This window comes from Phodopus roborovskii, unplaced genomic scaffold (assembly GCF_943737965.1).
Source record: "Phodopus roborovskii unplaced genomic scaffold, PHOROB, whole genome shotgun sequence".
NCBI lineage: Eukaryota > Metazoa > Chordata > Mammalia > Rodentia > Cricetidae > Phodopus > Phodopus roborovskii.
Window position 1 is genome coordinate 6,003,856 of NW_026126485.1, and position 17,209 is coordinate 6,021,064.

Consider the following 17,209-nt stretch of genomic DNA (forward strand, 5'->3'; position numbering starts at 1 on the left):
AGGCTATTAGGACAATGTATGACATCTGTGTGTGCTTTATCTCTGCGACTTCTCTCCCCCCACCCCGCCCCAAGACTTTTTAAAAGCCATATAGCTTAAGAGATCTCCTCTGATTAAGTCTAGAATTACTCACTAAAAAAGATAACCTAGTTCTTCCAGCAATTTGTAATGTTCTAGCTAGATTGATAATGGGTGGTCCATTCTTTCTAAATGTTCCATTTGTGCATTCACAGGACGCGGGGACTTAGGTGTCTTGCGACTCTCTTTTGAGCACAGGGCTGAAAAAAGAGGGAAACTATCTTACCCATTCGGGTCAGTACACGGGCGAGTGCTCGTCCAGCACGGAGCCATTAGGTACCAAGCAAGTCGCAGAGCCGGTCCACCCCGCGAGCCGCATCGCAGCCCACCGGGCTTGGCCGGCTCCTAACAATGCTACCCTCCTGTGTCGGTGCTCGGCTCCAGCGTGCCTGCACGTACGTAGCTTGCACGTGTGTGTTGATATGGAGTTCGTGTGTGGACCCCTTAGAATATGCTGAAACCGATTTCGCAGAGAGGCGCGGAAGACAGGTCTAGGGAAGGTAGGAGCGGGTGCGGCGGGCTCCCCCGGCCGGCCTCGGGGCGGGGAGGCAGCGCGGGCCGCGCAAGTCCCGCGCCCGCCGCTAGAGCCCCCCGTGCGCGGCTCGGCCCAGGCCGCGCTTGCCCGGCCCGGCCCCGCGCGGGGAAACACTCGAGCGCACACAATGAACTCCGAGGAGGCTGCGAGCCCGGCCGGCCGCCGCGCCTGAGCCATGTGAACCGCCGCTTAGTGGGGAGCGTCAGCTTTCCCCCGCGGGCATCTTCTGCAGCCCCGAAGGCCCCGCGCCGTCGTCGGGCTGAGGAGACGCGGTGAGTGAGCGAGCGAGTGCGCGCGGCGGTCCAGGCCTCCAGCCGGCGCGCGACGCCCCGGCCGCCTCACCAGGCTTCGCCCCGGCGCGCGCTGAGCCATTTTCTGTGGTGAAAGCCGCCGCCAACATGGCGCCCCTCGAGCCCCGAGCCCTCTGCGCGGAGCCAGCGGGGGGAGCCGGGGAGGAGGGAGGAGATGGCGGGGAGGAGGAGGCGGCGGCCTGCGTCCCCCCCGCCCCCCGCGCCCGTCGCCGGCTGAGGCCCGAGAGGCGCCGGGCGGCGGGAAGGAGGCGGCTCCGGAGGGAGGGCCGGGCGCGGCGGCGGCGACGGCGGCGGCGGCGGCGGAGCGGAGCATAATGGTGGGGAAAGCTCGGCGGCGGCGGCGGGGCGGCTGGGCGGCGGGACGGGCGTTGGCGTCCGTGGCGGCGGCGCGGCCTGAGCTGTGGCTGCTGCCGGGGCCGCGGCCTCTCTGGCGGGCGGCGACTGATGGTGGCCTCGGGGGCTGCCCCAGGCCGGCGAGGCCTGCGGGCTGGGCACTTTCCCTCGGTCCGGCGCCTCTTGCCTCAGGCAGCCGCGAGGAGCAGGCCCGGGGGAAGGCCGCGGAGAACCGCGCGCGGCCTGCTGGCGCCCCGAAGCCGCGGAGTCTTGTGAGCTCCTCCCGCCGGGTCCCAGCGCCTCCCGCCTGGCCAGGCCCGAGGGCCCTTTGCGTGGAACGTGTGGCGGGCGGAGAGGAGCAGTGGAAGCGGCGGTTCCCGAGACCCGAGACCAGTGCCCGTCGGTCTCCCGGGGCTGCAGGCGAGCGGGTTGTGAGGCTTCAGCTGCCTCAACAGGTCCTCCCGGCCGTCCTGCGGGATTAGCCGCCTTGTGCCCATGTAGAACTGGGCAGAGACGCTGATGGGGATGCTGCCTGTGGTGCTGTGGCCCGAACTTTCACTCATGCCTTTTCCCTGGACCGAGCCGAGGGTGCTTTGCGGTGTGTCCGTGGGACTTTGTCTTTGGTATTGTGGTAGTTAGTGTTTGCCGTGTGTCCGGGGTACCGACTGTCTGTCCTATGTGACTTGTGAGTAGCACTCAGTGTCACAGGCAGTATGCACGCTGCACCCAGTATCCTTTAATCTGTATAAACTCCGGCCTGTGCCACTGCACAGCTGAGCTGTGTGCCCTTTATCCCGGGAGGGATAAGATGTGTAGATAGTATCTAGCATTGTGTGCTGTTGTGTGTGCGGTATCTTTGTGTATGGTTACAAAGTGTCATAGAGTGTTACAGAGTATCTGGTGTTAATATCCTTTGCATGATCAGTGTCTTATACTGTGTACACATACAGTACCTGGTTTCCTGTAAAGTTGTATGCGCAGTAACTAGTGTCATATGTAGTATTTACACAGTACCCATGTTAGTGTAGGAGTTATACACTGTACCCAGTGTCTTCTGTGGTATGTATTCAATTGCTGGTTTCATTTGATGTGTACACAATGCCTGGCATCGTGTATGTTTTTGAGCCTGAAAGAAGTGGCCAAGTGGTCCAGTCAGGGAGAAGTTACCCCCAAAGCGGTAGGCAGTTTGAGGGGTTTTTGTGAGTTTTTCTCACTCAGATCCTCTCTCTGTTTCACCTGGGAGTTGTTTCTTACAGTCAACTGTATTGTATGCTGGCAAAAGCATTAAAAATAATCACTGGGAGCCACAGAAAGTAAATGCTTTTAAAAAATAAAATGAGAAATGGAACAGCCTTTAGCTTGATTGTTATGGGATACAAACCTCAGATGACTGGGGAGGGAGGGTGTCACTGATTCTTATTGATGGCTAAAAATTATTAGTGTCTGGCTGTACTCTAAAAGTTTTGAGTGGTTTTGGCAGGCAAGATGGTCTTTGTACTTTTAAAAATCTCAAATGTGTTCAACTAAAACAGTGGTTCTCGACCTTCCTAATGCTGTCAACCTTTAATACAATTCCTCATGTTGTGACCCCAACCATAAAAGTTTTCCATTGCTATTTCATAACTAATTTTGCTACTGTTATGAACCATAATGTAAATATCTGATATGCAGGATATCTGATGTGCAACCCGTGTGAAAGGGTCATCTGGTTCTCAAAGGGGTCGCAACCCACAGGTAGAGAACTGCTGGACTAGAAGTAATGTGAATTTATGTCCTGGTCTTTGTTTAAATTGTAGTAAGTTCATTGGTTACATTGTAGTCAGAATTTTGCCTAACCCTGTAAGATGGAAAGGACAGACAATCAAAGATTAGAAGACATGAAATGTGCCTATGATCAAATCAGAATGTTTCTTGTTGAACTCTGAGAATATTGCTGTACTTTATATACTATCTTTTTCTGCAGAGACCCTTCATGTGAAAACTGTATCTCTTATATTCTCTAAGGTAGACAGTTTGGTTTTTGCAGTTACCAATTACAAGGTGTTTAAACAATTATACAAGTGAGTACTTTCTTTAAAAAGAAAATTTGATTTAGAATGTTAGAACAGTGCTCTAGTTCTCCTTAAATTTTCTTGAGCTATCCTAAAGTTGGTGCTCTGGGTGGATGTCTATTTGCATGCTTCTGTGAATGACAAAGATTTATTTGAACCTTCACCTTTTTGTAACCCTCTCTCCACTTCCGTTTAGGGTGGTTCTGATCGAAAATAATAGAGGCATTCATATTCCAGCTTAACTTAATTGAGATGCTAATTAGAGAAAAGATTTTTGACATTTGTAACAGAACTATCACATGCTGTTAGGACAGTGGTTGCTTAAAACTCTAACCAGCTGCTGGAAGATTTTTATTACCCTCTTTAGCTTTCAATTGATTGACTTTTTTTTTTTTAATAAATCATTAAATCTAACCAAAGAGAATATGTCATGAAAAAAGAACTATCAAATGAGAAGTGAGCCTTATCTCACTGCTTGCAAACCTTCAATTTAACATTAATTTTTTTTTCAGGGAGATTCATTTTGTTGTTTTGGTTTTGGTCATGGCGTAATGATTAAGCCCACAGACCTTAAGGCTCAGTGACTTGGATTTGAGTCTCACTTGGGTCACTTAGTAGCTCTTGGCAAGTTAGGATAAGAAGAACGGGGAGTAACTGAAGCAGTGCCAGCCAGGTTTATGGTGGGAACTGTAAGGACAGATTTTTTTTTTGTGTGTGTGTGTGGGGGAGGTCTTTACAGTGCATGCTTTCCTTCTTGATTCAGGATGTATATAGAGCCACAACTAATAATGAGCTCCCATCTTGACTGTTTTGTGGACGAAAGATGCTGTTTCCTATTTCTTTAAAATGAATTTTTATCAGTTTTATTGATTCTGATACAAGAAAAAGTGGAGATTATATACCCATCTATAGTTTGTCAAAAATGCCCATATGCAGGTTACTTCCCAAAAGTGGTCATTTTGGCACAGGTCAAGTGTCATAGGCCTGGCTCAGAACATGGGTCAAATGAAATCAGAGACCTTACTCCTCTATTTTGAAAGAGCTTTTGTTTTCTGTGGTGGACATTATGTGTAAAACTTTTCTAGATTTATTGTTATTGTGTACATATGCATATGCATAGTGTGTACGGGTATGCATGCTGTGACATGAGTATGGAAGTCAGAAGACAACTTTCGGGAATCCTGGGGAATGTACTAGGCTTTTGTGGCAAGTGACTTTATGGACAGAGCCATCTCACTGGCTCACAATGTTCTAGTTTTAATTTTGATATATTGCTACTTTGCTTCTCTTGGTGTACCCTTGCTATTGTTGTGCCCTCGTTTTGTTTACAAATCATATAAAGAGTAGAAAAATATATATGTATGTATGTGTATGTATGTATATATTTTACTATACTTAGCTCCCTGAGGCAATTTTAACAATGGTGTGTTTTTTGTTTTTAATTCATTACTTCCTAATCCCTGGTATTTATTATCCCTAAACAAATAATAGCTGAAATACACTATCTGAGAGTTATTTTTAACCATTGGCTGTAATTTGATACTTTCCTCACCTATACCACCCTATCTGTAGAGCTTCAGGTGGTGTTTTATATTGCATAGGGAGCGAATCTGCAGAGAGCAACCATTCTGTCCTTTCATTAGTTCATTCTGGAAATGAATTCCATTCCTCACCAACAATTTTCCTAATTGTTGTCTGAGTAGTTGACAAGAGATGAAGGGCAACTGGTTTCATTTGCACATAGCTCCCACACAGTAACGGTGAGCTGCTTGCAGTACCTGTTCTCATGTTGTCCTAAGAAGTGTAGCTTGGTTGTGCTCTGGTAACTGAAGGGTCTAGAGACCCGTGGCTTCCTATGGTTCTCTGTTGAAAAGTTTGGGACCTGCAGTGTAACCACAGAAGTGAGTACCATGACAGTAAAACATTGTCTGCTGTGTCTCCACCACACTGGCCCAGTTGAAAAGAAATTACATATTGTCATCTTAAAAGTATAGCAGTCTTTTAATTATGGGAAGTTCAGTGCCTAGTAGCAGTATGCTCTCCATCCTAGACTTTATGCATGCCTGTGCACTGGAACCACTTGCAGGGGAAGGGGACAGTCCAGGCATTTTGAGAAAGAATGTGATCTGTATAACATGAAAAAGTTCAGGAACTCCTAGGATGATGGGTGAGTGACAGGAATGAAAGCTGTAGCAAAGAGAGAATTTAAATATAAAGTCCTAGCAAAGCAGTCTTTCTTAGTGGCATTACTACTAAACGTGCATGAAATGGGTGACCATTTTAAGTTTTAAGGAAAGGGAGGGAGAAATAGAGACAAGCCTGCTGTTACTGATTTTTTTTCCTCCCCGACTTAGAACATTTCAGTTTTACCTGTGAAAATGTTATATAAGAACCAGAGTCAAAATTACTTGTAAATACAAAGCAATTATCTGTAAAGTAAAACATATATTTGAACGTTTAAACATACTTGCATGGTCTATTATATATATTGAATAGATAAGATTAAGTTAATTGTTAGAGTTAAGTACTTAACAGTTGAACTCCTAATAATAGGCTAGCTTCCATGATGAGATTTTTAATATTTCATTTTTTTCTTTGCTCTTAAATTTTGTTTATTTGTGGGGGGGGTGGTCTGCAGGGGCAGATGTGAAGGGATGGGGAAATAAATGGGGTCAATATGCATGATGTGAAAGACACAGAATAAATAAAAAAGTTTAAAAAAATGTGGCCTATGGCAACACTTTTTGATTTTTTGAAGGTGTTGGCAGGTGAGCATTTCCTATCCCAGGCACACAACAGTGTCTTGGAAAAATGTTACTGTTTTGTAAGGGAGCAGGTCCTGAATGGTGACTCCTGTTGCCATAGATCCCAGAGACATGATCAATCTGGTTTGAATGCAAATTTAGGAGCACCAAACATTCAGTTGGTTGTTGTCAATCTCTCCAAGTTCCATGAACCTTCTGGGATTTTGTACTGATCTACCCATCTCCCTGAAATACCTTTATAAATCTGCAAGAAAAGAAAATGTACATGAGATAGGAATGGGAGACCATGTTCATTTGAAAAAGCAGGAGTTGGAAAGAAAAGAATATTAGAGAACTGATAATCAGAATGTTCCATAAATAAAGTTCAAGTTAGTTCCAATTTCTTTGTTAATGACAACTAGTAATGTAAGAACAAGCATAGATAATTGGTTCATTTTCTCTCCGTTGCCATAGCAGCTCATATTATGGAGACACATCTTGGCTCAGGTTCAAGAGTAGTGAGTGGGGATACTTAAATCTTTTAGTGTTTATAGTAGGAGAAACATGCTTAAAAATACTTGGCATGAACTTCAATGCTAAAGTCTTCTTGCTGTCTTAAGACAGGAAGCCTTTGTCTTGAGTCTTAACTGTCTCTCAATTGGCTAAGTTAATTAGGATTGAATCCTAAATTCTGGGAAGCTTCTCTGCATGCTGAGCCTTCAGATTCAGGGTGTGTTCTGCCGTCCACAGTGGAAGGGTGTGATTCCACAAACAGCACATGCTGTAAGGAGATGGGCAGCACTGTAGCATTCTGCATCACGTTCTCCAGGCAGTCATAGTACTGATGCTGTAGTGGGCTGTTAAGTATGATTTTCTCATTTAGTAATTATACAAAGTTTTTCATAAAGAAACAGTCCCTTAATGAAGGCTAATTATGGGGAAGCCTTTTCAACTTGAAATCTATTAGGGTTGTTATTTTAAGTTTTATTTTTGTTACCTCTGGATTTATCTGCTTAGTATTTTTCTGTCTCCAAACTGCATCTGAAAAGCACTATTTGAGAGACAAGTCCTTAATTTTGAATTAGAATTGTATATGGAGCCCTTTCTCAATTAACATAAAGTTTATCTATTTTTAACTGCTTGGATTTTATTATTTTAAAAAAAGTGAGACCTGTTGGGGTTAGTTTATCACTGGAAATTTTTGAGACAAGGTTTATCTGTATTGCTTTGGAGGCTGTCCTGTAACTCTGTAGACCAGGCTGGCCTCAAACTCACAAAGATTTGCCTGCTTCTGCCTCCAGAGTGCTGGGATTAAAGTTGTGCGCTACCAATGCCTGGCATTGGAGATGTATTTTAAGTTACAAAAGGAAAAAAGTCTAAAGTAACTTGTCTACTGTGTTCATAAGTTAGCCTTTTTCTTATATGTACAGAAATATCAAATTAAATATCACTACCAAAATACCTGAATTTTTTATTAAAAAAATTCCTACATGTTTTGCCTCTCTCTCTCTCTCTCTCTCTCTCTCTCTCTCTCTCTCTGTGTGTGTGTGTGTGTGTGTATTCTTCTACACATAAAATCTTAAGAAGTCATTTGCTTCTGATTGACAATTCAGGTGGGAAACTATCATTTGAATCATTCAAAAATAGATAATTTCTTAGAATTGTTTAAATAAAATTGTTTCCCCCCACCTCGGGTTAATTAAAAGCTAACCAGGTATCAGTTCAACTCAAGGTTAGACTTTTTGCTTTGTTCATTTGTATATTTTAAATGCTAATGAGAATTATATCATGTAAACCTTGCTTACATTAAAACTGGTACCTCTTCTTTTTTCTTAAATGTTTTAGGGTGATTTTAGATGACTGTACTATAGGACTTACATTAGGAACCCACATTAGGAACTAAGTCCTGAACATCTGAACTATTTTTATTGCTGCTATTACAAAAATGTTGGTTCAGAATCTTTATAGGTGGGACTTGGCGGGCTGGAAGATGACTCAGTGGGTAAGAGCACTGCCTGCTCTTCCAAAGGTCCTGAGTTCAATTCCCATCAAACACAGGGTGGCTCACAACCATCTATAATGAGATCTGGTGCCCTCTTCTGGCATGCAGGCATTCATGCAGGCAGAACATTGTATACATAACAAAATAAATAAATACATCTTTTTTAAAAAAGGTGGGACTGGGCTCTAATTTTGCAAAGTCCCATTCTAGTATTTTATCTGTGTGTGTGTGCGCGTGCGCGCACGCATGAGCACCTTTGGAAAATACTTTTTTGGGATAACACAGAAAATTATGTGTCCTGGGACCTTTAGCTCTACTTCTCAGAAACTGTTGAAGAATCAGTCCTACTAGGGGTGCATGCATGAGGCCTCAGGTTCTATCTTCAGAACCAAAAATCAGTGAATCAAATATTCATAGGAGCAGAATAATCAAGTAGCCTGAGAAATTTATCTCTAAAGAAAGCCTGAACTCATGTCTCAGAAATGTAAATAATGCTACAGTACCAATCTGGGAAGATGACTCCCTGGTGGTTTCAGATATGGTTGTACTCATCAGTCAGTGTGCATCATATCTGGGGATGAAGGGGGCTCAGAAGATGTGCTCCATGCAGCTTGGATGTCCCTGTAGTGTGCCTGTAAAGCAGCAGCATTCTTGTTCCACGTGAACTCTCCGGGTTAACTCATTGCTCAGATTAAGAGCATGGTTTCCCTCGGGCAGACATGTCAGCTGTCGTGGGTGTTCAGCACTCAGTAGTACGGGCATCTGAGGGATTGTTCCAGCTCTTATTTGTATATGCTTGAGGCATTCTTGTTATCTCTCTCTTTTTTATCTTTCATTTTAAAAAATTATTTTACATACCAACCTCCCTCTCCTTCTCACCCACACCCCCTCTCCACTTCTCAGAGGGGATAAGGCCTCTCTTGGGGAGTCAACGAAGTCTGGCATACCAAGTTAAGGCAGGACCAAGTCCATCTTGTTATTCTTCCTTCCAGGTCCTCTCCAGTAGTTTGTTCTATCACATGGATTGTAGGAGTAGTTCCTTTGAGTATCTAAAATGTCTGGCTTTCCTTCCTTGCTATGGAAGAAGTCCCTGAGATGCATGCCTTATTGTTGCAGCAGCCACAATGGCTTGTGTCTGCAGGTTTGTCTCCACCACTGTACTGTTACAGTATTTTGAGGCTTCACAGGATCCCAGGAACTAGGCAGTACTTGGTAATATGCACAGCCATATCTGATCCATCTTGAATATAGTGTATCATACTCTTCCTCAGCTCTACAAAAATCAAGATGCATGGCAGCTGGGCTTCAGAGGAACAAGACAAGGAATTTAGGACCAGTAGTACTATTGGTGAAACACTCACCACAGTGTGGGCAACCTCTTCCTCTGAATGGATGGTGCAGCATGGTAGACCACTATCTGCAGTGATCATACACAAACTTCTGTCTCCTTTTAGAGGGCACCATGTCATATTTTTGTGTAGAAAAATATTCTTGCATTCTAGATTATATACGTTGAAGAATTATATTTTTGTTGCTGTTAGAATTTTATTTAAATGAAAATATTCTTACAGAAGACTTTTTACAAAAGAAGTTTTGTTTTCTTCTTTTTGTAAAATTTGAACTCAAACATAACTTTTTAGATGGCAGTACTGTTGGGGTTCGTATTTGTAGGTCCAGGTGCTTTTCTTGGACAGATGGTACTCAGTGATGTGAGGAGAGAAGAGAGCCTGGGGCTGGACCCACAGGCTGATTTACTTGCAAGAGTTGGCACTCTGAGAAGAAAGGCTACACTGAAGAATGGCCGCACCAATCTATTTCTGTCACTGTGGTGAAGAGGGACCACAGACTACTTTTGGCCTCTTTATCACCACTCTGTGTGATGGGAAGTCGTACAAGGCAGTAGATTGAGACTCTCTACATTTGTTTTTCTTCCCTTGGAGATGATAATCCTATTAGGACATTTTACGGTATTTCTTCACAGTCCAACTTTGTGATTTAATTTTCCATTTTTCTCTTAAGCATCAACCAAGTCATTCTGTTTATTTATTCGATAAGGTCCCCCCCCCCTTGTAATTAGCACTGCTATTTGACATCTGTCAAGTTCCTCTTCCTGCCATTAGCCCAGTGACTTGATTTCTCTGTTTTTCCTTTTATAGATAATTGTTTTTACCTTCATATTACTCTTACTGTTTAAGGTTTCTCTCTGTCACTGCCTAACTTCCTTGGCTTGAGAACATAAACTTTTAATATTTCTTAAACATACCCAAAGTGCTGTTTGTAGAATAGGAGGGTTACATGAATGTAGATGTTGTCAAAAGAATCAGCTCTTCATTTTCTGTGTAGGCAAAACCCCAGTTCCATTGGTCTGCTCGCAATCTCCTGGAAACAACTAAGGAGGGAGTGGGTATAACTGAGGGACCTTGGACACCTGCATGTGCGCCCACCTGGGCTCTCCCGTTCTACCTTACTTCCCTGACTGAAATCATACTTCCACTTCCCACAGTGTCTTATGTTTTGTATTCTCATGCCCCCTGCCCCTACCATTCTTGGAGTCAACACTAGTTACCTTCTCAGGGTCCAGAGATACTGCCTTTAGGAAGTAACATGCTTTACTGCAATCTGCAAACCTGCCTCCATCTGTCAGAACCCTCACCGTGTTCTGTGTAGCATCCCTTCAGAAACCTCTTGTCCGTCTTCTGAACATGTTGACCCCCTTCCATTTGCTTCCAGATAATACTAGTACACTTCCCATCATGACCAAATAAAGCAAGGCCAAACAAATAAAACCAAACAACAAAAATCTTTAGTGAATTCTATGCCTATTTCTGTGCGTTTCTTTTCTCTTCCTTCATAAATCTCTCTCATCTGTAAATACTCACATAAAACATATCTTTATTTTCTCTACTTTTCTCATTCATCAGCAGACTCTGCCCCAGACTCACCCATTCGTAGAATAAATAGGCCTGTGGGTTGTGAATCCCAGTGATCACTGCTTTCATGGAGACTGCTGGTCTAATCCCTCCCCGTAGGTCCCTCCTGTTTTTTATTCCCTTAGTGCCACCCTTCATGTGCTTTTCTTTGTAACCCTTCGATTGCTCTCAGAACCTTCCTTCTGCAGTCTGAAATTACAAATGTCTGGCATCATGCTCTGCACTGAGTCCCTTCAGAATCATATCCCTGGTCAAAGGTTCACACAATCAGCCACATGCCCTCAGCCTGAACAGAACTGGTTGACTCAAGCTGGCATTAAGAACTGAATTACATCCTTACTGTCTCATAGTACTGGAAACCCAAAAGGACAATGGGCTCTTAAGTAATGCATTCAGCAGATTTAAGGACCACTCTTCCTCTGTTGACTCAGCATATGCTTTATTCTAAGGCTAGTCACCTCAAGGCGGCAAGGTAGCCATAGCAGTTTGGGGCATCACATTCAGATCCAGCACCATTTAGAGAACAAAATGACCATTTTAAGACATTTTAGGAGTTTTGATTTCAAAGTACCGATAACATATGTCTCTCTCCTGACTGACCAAGCAGTTGCTGATTCTCTGCAGAAAGGAACAGTGGGATTCCCAGAATGGCTGCAGACTAACTTGTGAGGTCAGTAATTGCTTGCAGTTTAATCACGTTATCGAAAGCTCTTCCGTGACTTTGCTTTTCCCTTTGCACTTCACGTCCTTTATTGTGACTTACCAAATTTCAGTAAACTGGCCCCCTTTGCCACATACATTCTCTCTGTGGGCGATCTCACTGGCTTATACTAAGCATCCCAGGGTCTCTGAGTCAGTCTCCCTTCTTCAGGGAAGCCTGCATTGATACTGAAGTGAGGTCATAGAACATGACCTCTTTCCAGGATAATTACCTTCCAGTGTATCTGTACACAAAATATCACAAATTATGATTTTGTATGAACATAGGTTGGGGTAAAGCCAGTGTTGGGTGTGCTCAGATAGTGTTTGCTAGTTCACTAGGTCACTGTTTTGAAAATGTCCATATCTATAGTTTACTTTTGAAAGAATGAAGACACAATAAGGCATAATTAAATGTAGTGTTATCTTACTATTTTGATATTTGTTCATTAAATTCTGGGCCTGTCTCAGTTTATATTTTTTGTGGGCTAACCTTTAATGGCTGAGCTATCTCTCCAGCCCTTGTCTCAATATGTGAACTAATTTTACATTATATCAAATATTACACTTAAAATTCACATGATGTCACTTAGGAGAGGGGCAGAACAACTCTAAAAGTTTAATAAAAGAGCACGTTTCTCAGACAGCAGAATGTTCATTAGTTATCGTGCACCGAACAGCTTCAAAAACAGTGAAGTAGAAGTTTGGGAAATGTAGTTCAAAGTACAGGCAGGCTGGGCATTGGTGGCGCATGCCTTTGATCCCTGCACTCAGGAGGCAGAGGCAGGTGGATCTCTGTGAGTTCCAGGCCAGCCTGGTCTACAGAGCTAGTTCTAGGACAGGCTCCAAAGCAACACAGATAAACTCTGTCTTGAAAAAAAAAACAAAAAACAAAAAACAAACAACAACCAAAATAAAGTGCAGGCAGTTTCCCAGGTTTACCTTAGGTTTCCTTGAAAGTGGCATGCATGTGAACTAGATCAGTGCTGCCCTGGCAAGATTTAGAAATTAGCTTGAGCACTGTGGCCCCTTTTAAGACAGGATTGTTTTAGAAAACTATGCATTCATAAGAAACAACAGTTAGACATATTTGAAGACTGATCCTTTTCTCCTCTTCTAAACTTGCAAATTCACCCCATCAACTCTAGGATTCTCCCTAGATACAGACATTAGCAGCCAACCACGGCAGATGAGTTAGAAATGTAAAATGGGACCAGACCTATGGAGGCCCTTTCAAGATGGTAAATATCTTATTTAGGTTTCTGTTGCTGTGAAGAGATGCCATGACCACAGCAACTCTTATAAAAAACAAATCAGCTGGATTACAGTTTCAGAGGTTTGGTCCATTATCATCATGACAGGAAACATGGTGGCATGCAGGCAGACTTGGTGCTGGAGAAGTAGCTGAGAGTTCTCCATTTTTTTTTTTTTTTTTTTTTTTTTTTTGAGACAGTGTTTCTCTGCCTCAACAGGCAACAGGATATATATTGAACATATAAGAGACCTCAAAGCCCACTCCCACAGTGACACACTTCCCCCAACAAGGCCACACCTACTCCAACAAGTCCACACCTCCTGATACTGCCACTCCCTATGAGCCAACTATTCAAACACATGAGTCGATGGGGCTGTACCTACTCAAACCACCACACTAGGAAACATATTTTAGCCAAATTACAGGCCATAGTGCTTTGAAACTCAACTGCAGGACAGTGGTAGTTGGCAGGTAAGCCCTCATGCTTTGTCAGTGTCTGCTGTTGCTTTCTCTACTGTTACCTGACACTCCAGATTGTGTGTAACAATTTTAAGATTTCAAATTATATTTCATATGCTCAAAGATACTATACATTTTGAGATGATTCAGCAAGACAGTACCAAAACTAAAATCAGATGGGGACTTTGTGTTATTCAGACCTGCTCAGGAGTTGACTGTCAGCTGACAGCATGCTTGTGACTCTGGGTGACATAGCTGTTGGGGAGCAGACAGGAGCTCCGGTGCATGCTGCTCAGCCCTGTCTGTGTTAGCTGTTTGCTCTAGAAAATACTGGTATCATGCCCTAGTACTTTGTCCTCTAGCTCATATTCTGTACAATAAAAATGAAACATTGTCAACTTTATAGTGTATCTGTTACATAGAATGGTAATTGAGAGTATAAATTATGGTAATTTTCATGTAGTTAAAATTAAGTTTATTTTGGTCTAATTTAATAATTTAAACATTTATTAGATTTATTAAATACTTTAAAAATTAAGTTACTTTATTAAAAGATGATTTTGAATTTAAAGGTCAGTACAAGTAAATCATCCAGACATTTCTAAAGTTAGTGACATCTGTTTGCATCTAACAGATAACTCACTCCTCCCTGTTTTTCCCTCTAGTACATTAATCATGGTTCTAATATGTGTCCCAGTGAGTCACATTTCTAAAGCACGAAATTGTTGCTGCCTTCTTTAGCTTTGAAATTTAATGTTATGCAATCAACAAATTACAAAAGATCCTTCTTGAAAAACTGAGCAACAAAACATTCTGGTTAATTTTGTATAGACTGGAGTAGTTGCCCTGTAACACATGAATGACCAGTTAAATAGATCTGAAGAAAGTGCTAGCATGTTCTACCTCTTAGATTTCTAAGTTTCTGGGAGGCAGGCGGGGGGATATTTCACCTCCTTGAACTTGTTAGGGATCCTCTGGAAATTGTAAGGTCTTAGTGATTCCTGGTCCAGACAGGAGGACTGACAACTCAGCTGGCAGTGGCTGGCTGGAAATATTTCAGAAAGTTTTCATTTCCTTCATTCACCTCTTTAATGTGGTTTCAGAATGTTGATGCTGTTAAACTACAGTTATTCAGCATATTATTTTATTATCTAGTAACTGATCTCTATCATGGTTCTGTTCTGTAGTCACCACAGACTCTTACCTGAGTGTAGGCTAGGATGCTGTTCCACTCTGAGAATCATGTGACCTCAGACAACTCCCATGACGAGACCCCAGGGTGGTCACAAGAAGCCCCCATGAAATTCAGTACTTTGGCTGGAAACTCTTGTTTGGACAATTCTGGATATTAAAAGTATTAACATATACATTTGTAAGCAGGTATGGGTATTCCCAGCAGTAAGTACCATGTAGCCCAGAGTATCCTGGAACTCATTAGGTACAACAGACTGGCCACTAGCTCACAGAGGTCCCCTGCCTCTACCTCCCAAGTGCTGGGATTAGAGGTGAATGCCACTAACACTTGGCAGAATTGTTTAATTCTTAAATCATTTATTTGAAAAATTTAATTTTCAGAACATCATACTTTTAAATTTGGTTAAATCAAGTATTATATATTTTAGTGCCTTATTTACACAAGTCATGTACCTGTAACTTTCTATCAGTAAATCTTTGTTGGTCTGTTTCTATGGTTAATTTTTTAGCATGTGTGTGTGTGTGTAGTGTATGTATGTATGTATGTATGTATGTGTGTATGTATATACACACTATTCACACACACTACATGCTTTAGTTTAATTTCTGTTTTTTATTAGTTTTCTTAGGTTAGCACATAGAATGATGCGTTTTGTCATGGCCTTTTCTTACAGGTGTGCCATACTTTGTTCTCACTCATCCCCTCTCTCTTCCTCCTCATGACTGTACCTTCAGCTGGTTGTTCTGCTGTATTAGCACATGTATTCTGTTGCCCTCTCTTATTTCCCACTTCCCTTTTGAGCTTTTTCACCTGTACACACAAGTACACATGGAATTATAGGACCAGGTCTGCACATGAGACCCAAGGTTTTAATCAATTTGAGCCTGGCTTACTTGCTTAACATAATGATTTTTAGCTTAATTTCTCTTTTGACACATTTTGTCATTTATTATTTTATGTGAATGGGTATTTTACTTGCATGCATAAACATGCATGCATTCCTGGTGTTCCAAGAAGCCAGAAGAAGGGTTGAATCCCTGTTATTTGAGTTACAGATTGTTCTAAAGCCACTGTGAGGGTGCTGGGAATCAAACCTTCATCTTCTGTAAGAGCAGCCAGTGTTCTTAACCACTGAACCATCACTCTAGCCCCTGATAGTTAGCTTAATTTCTAATGATAAGTATTAGTGATGCTTTAGCTTAAAAACCTCTAGTAAGCAAAAGCAAACAAAACCCCAAAAACCTACCTGCCTATTTTCAGATAAGAAATTTTCAGTTTGGAAGCAGATTAATAGATCCTATGTACTTAAATGGCAACATGCTTATAGAGTGAGACATTTCTGGTGGTTTAGCTTGAGTTCTCATAACTCTGAGCAAAAGGTAATTCTCAAACTTAATTAAAATTCAGGCAGGAATTGTGTCTTGTTAGTGTTTTGGATGATGTAGGGGTGACTTTCTTGCAGGTCTTTCAGAGCTTGCTCTGTCATTCTGATTTAGCATTGAGAGTTTGGGATTATATTTGTTTTTAAATTGAAAATTACAACAATTTACACTATGCATTGCTAGTTTCTGTTATTAAGGTTAAGTTACTATGAACGTTTGTTATGTAGGTCTTGGAATTTGAAAAAAATAGTGAGATTTAAAATGTATTACAAAGCGTTGAAGAGATGGCTCTTCCAGAGATCACTCTTTCAGAGGACTAAAGTTAGGTCCTGAGCACTCCTGACTAGTGGCTTACAACTGCCTGTAACTCCAGCTTCAGCTTCAGGACATCTGATGTCCTATTCTGGCCTCTGAGGGCATATGTATTCATGTGCACATTGTGCCCACACAGACACATACCTTTAATTAAAAAAGAATAAAAAATGAAAAATATAAGAAAACATACATAGCAAAACTATTTATTACCTTATCACAAAAGATTCATATAATTCTCTCCACCTTTGTATGCTTAGAAATTATAGTAATTTGTTTGTGTGCCTGTATATATGCACATATTCATATGTGGGCATTCTTTTTTTGTTTGTTGTTTTGTTTTTATTTTTGTTTGTTTGTTTGTTTGTTTTTTTGAGACAAGGTTTCTCTGTGTAGCCGTGACAGTCTGAGATTTTGCTTTGTAGACCAGGTTGGCCTCAAACTTGTAGAGATCTGCTTGTCTTTTGGATTTCTTGCCCTAGGGATCTTGTCTCAACCTCCCCAGGGTTGGGATTACAATTGTGTACCACTGTGTCTAGCCTTTTAAATGGGTTTTGAGAATCAAATTGAGGTCTTAAAACTTGTGTGGCAAGGTCTCTACCAATTAATTGAGCTATCTCCCCAACCCTATTACTGTAGTTTAATTTTTAAATTTAATAATAATCAAAGCAGACAACAGCGTGTGTGCGCACGCACACATTTATAGAGAATCTCATTATGTAGCCCTGGATGTCCTGGAACTCAACTGTGTAGATCAGGTTGGCCTTCAACTCAGATCCTCCTGCCTCTGCCTCCCAGGTGCTGGAATTAAAGACATGCACCATCATACCCAGCTAAATAGCTAGTTTTTTAAAAGGTAAGTGCAAGGTATCAAAGGAAGGAGAGACACACCTAACACTTAGCAATTATCTTTTGAAAGTACT

The 17,209-nt window shown here is 42.1% G+C and overlaps 1 protein-coding gene across 12 annotated transcripts in view; it reads left to right on the top strand.

The window, feature by feature from the left end:
- The first annotated feature begins 359 nt into the window (after positions 1-359).
- Positions 360-17,209, top strand: part of Zmynd11 (zinc finger MYND-type containing 11) — an 83,180-nt gene continuing 66,330 nt past the window's right edge. For 5 of the 12 annotated variants that reach the window (XM_051194753.1, XM_051194759.1, XM_051194763.1 and 2 more), the window contains exon 1: positions 1,080-1,241. The gene's annotated coding sequence lies outside the window, so the exon portion shown is untranslated. The other 7 variants (XM_051194762.1, XM_051194764.1, XM_051194758.1 and 4 more) reach the window with 6 other exon arrangements.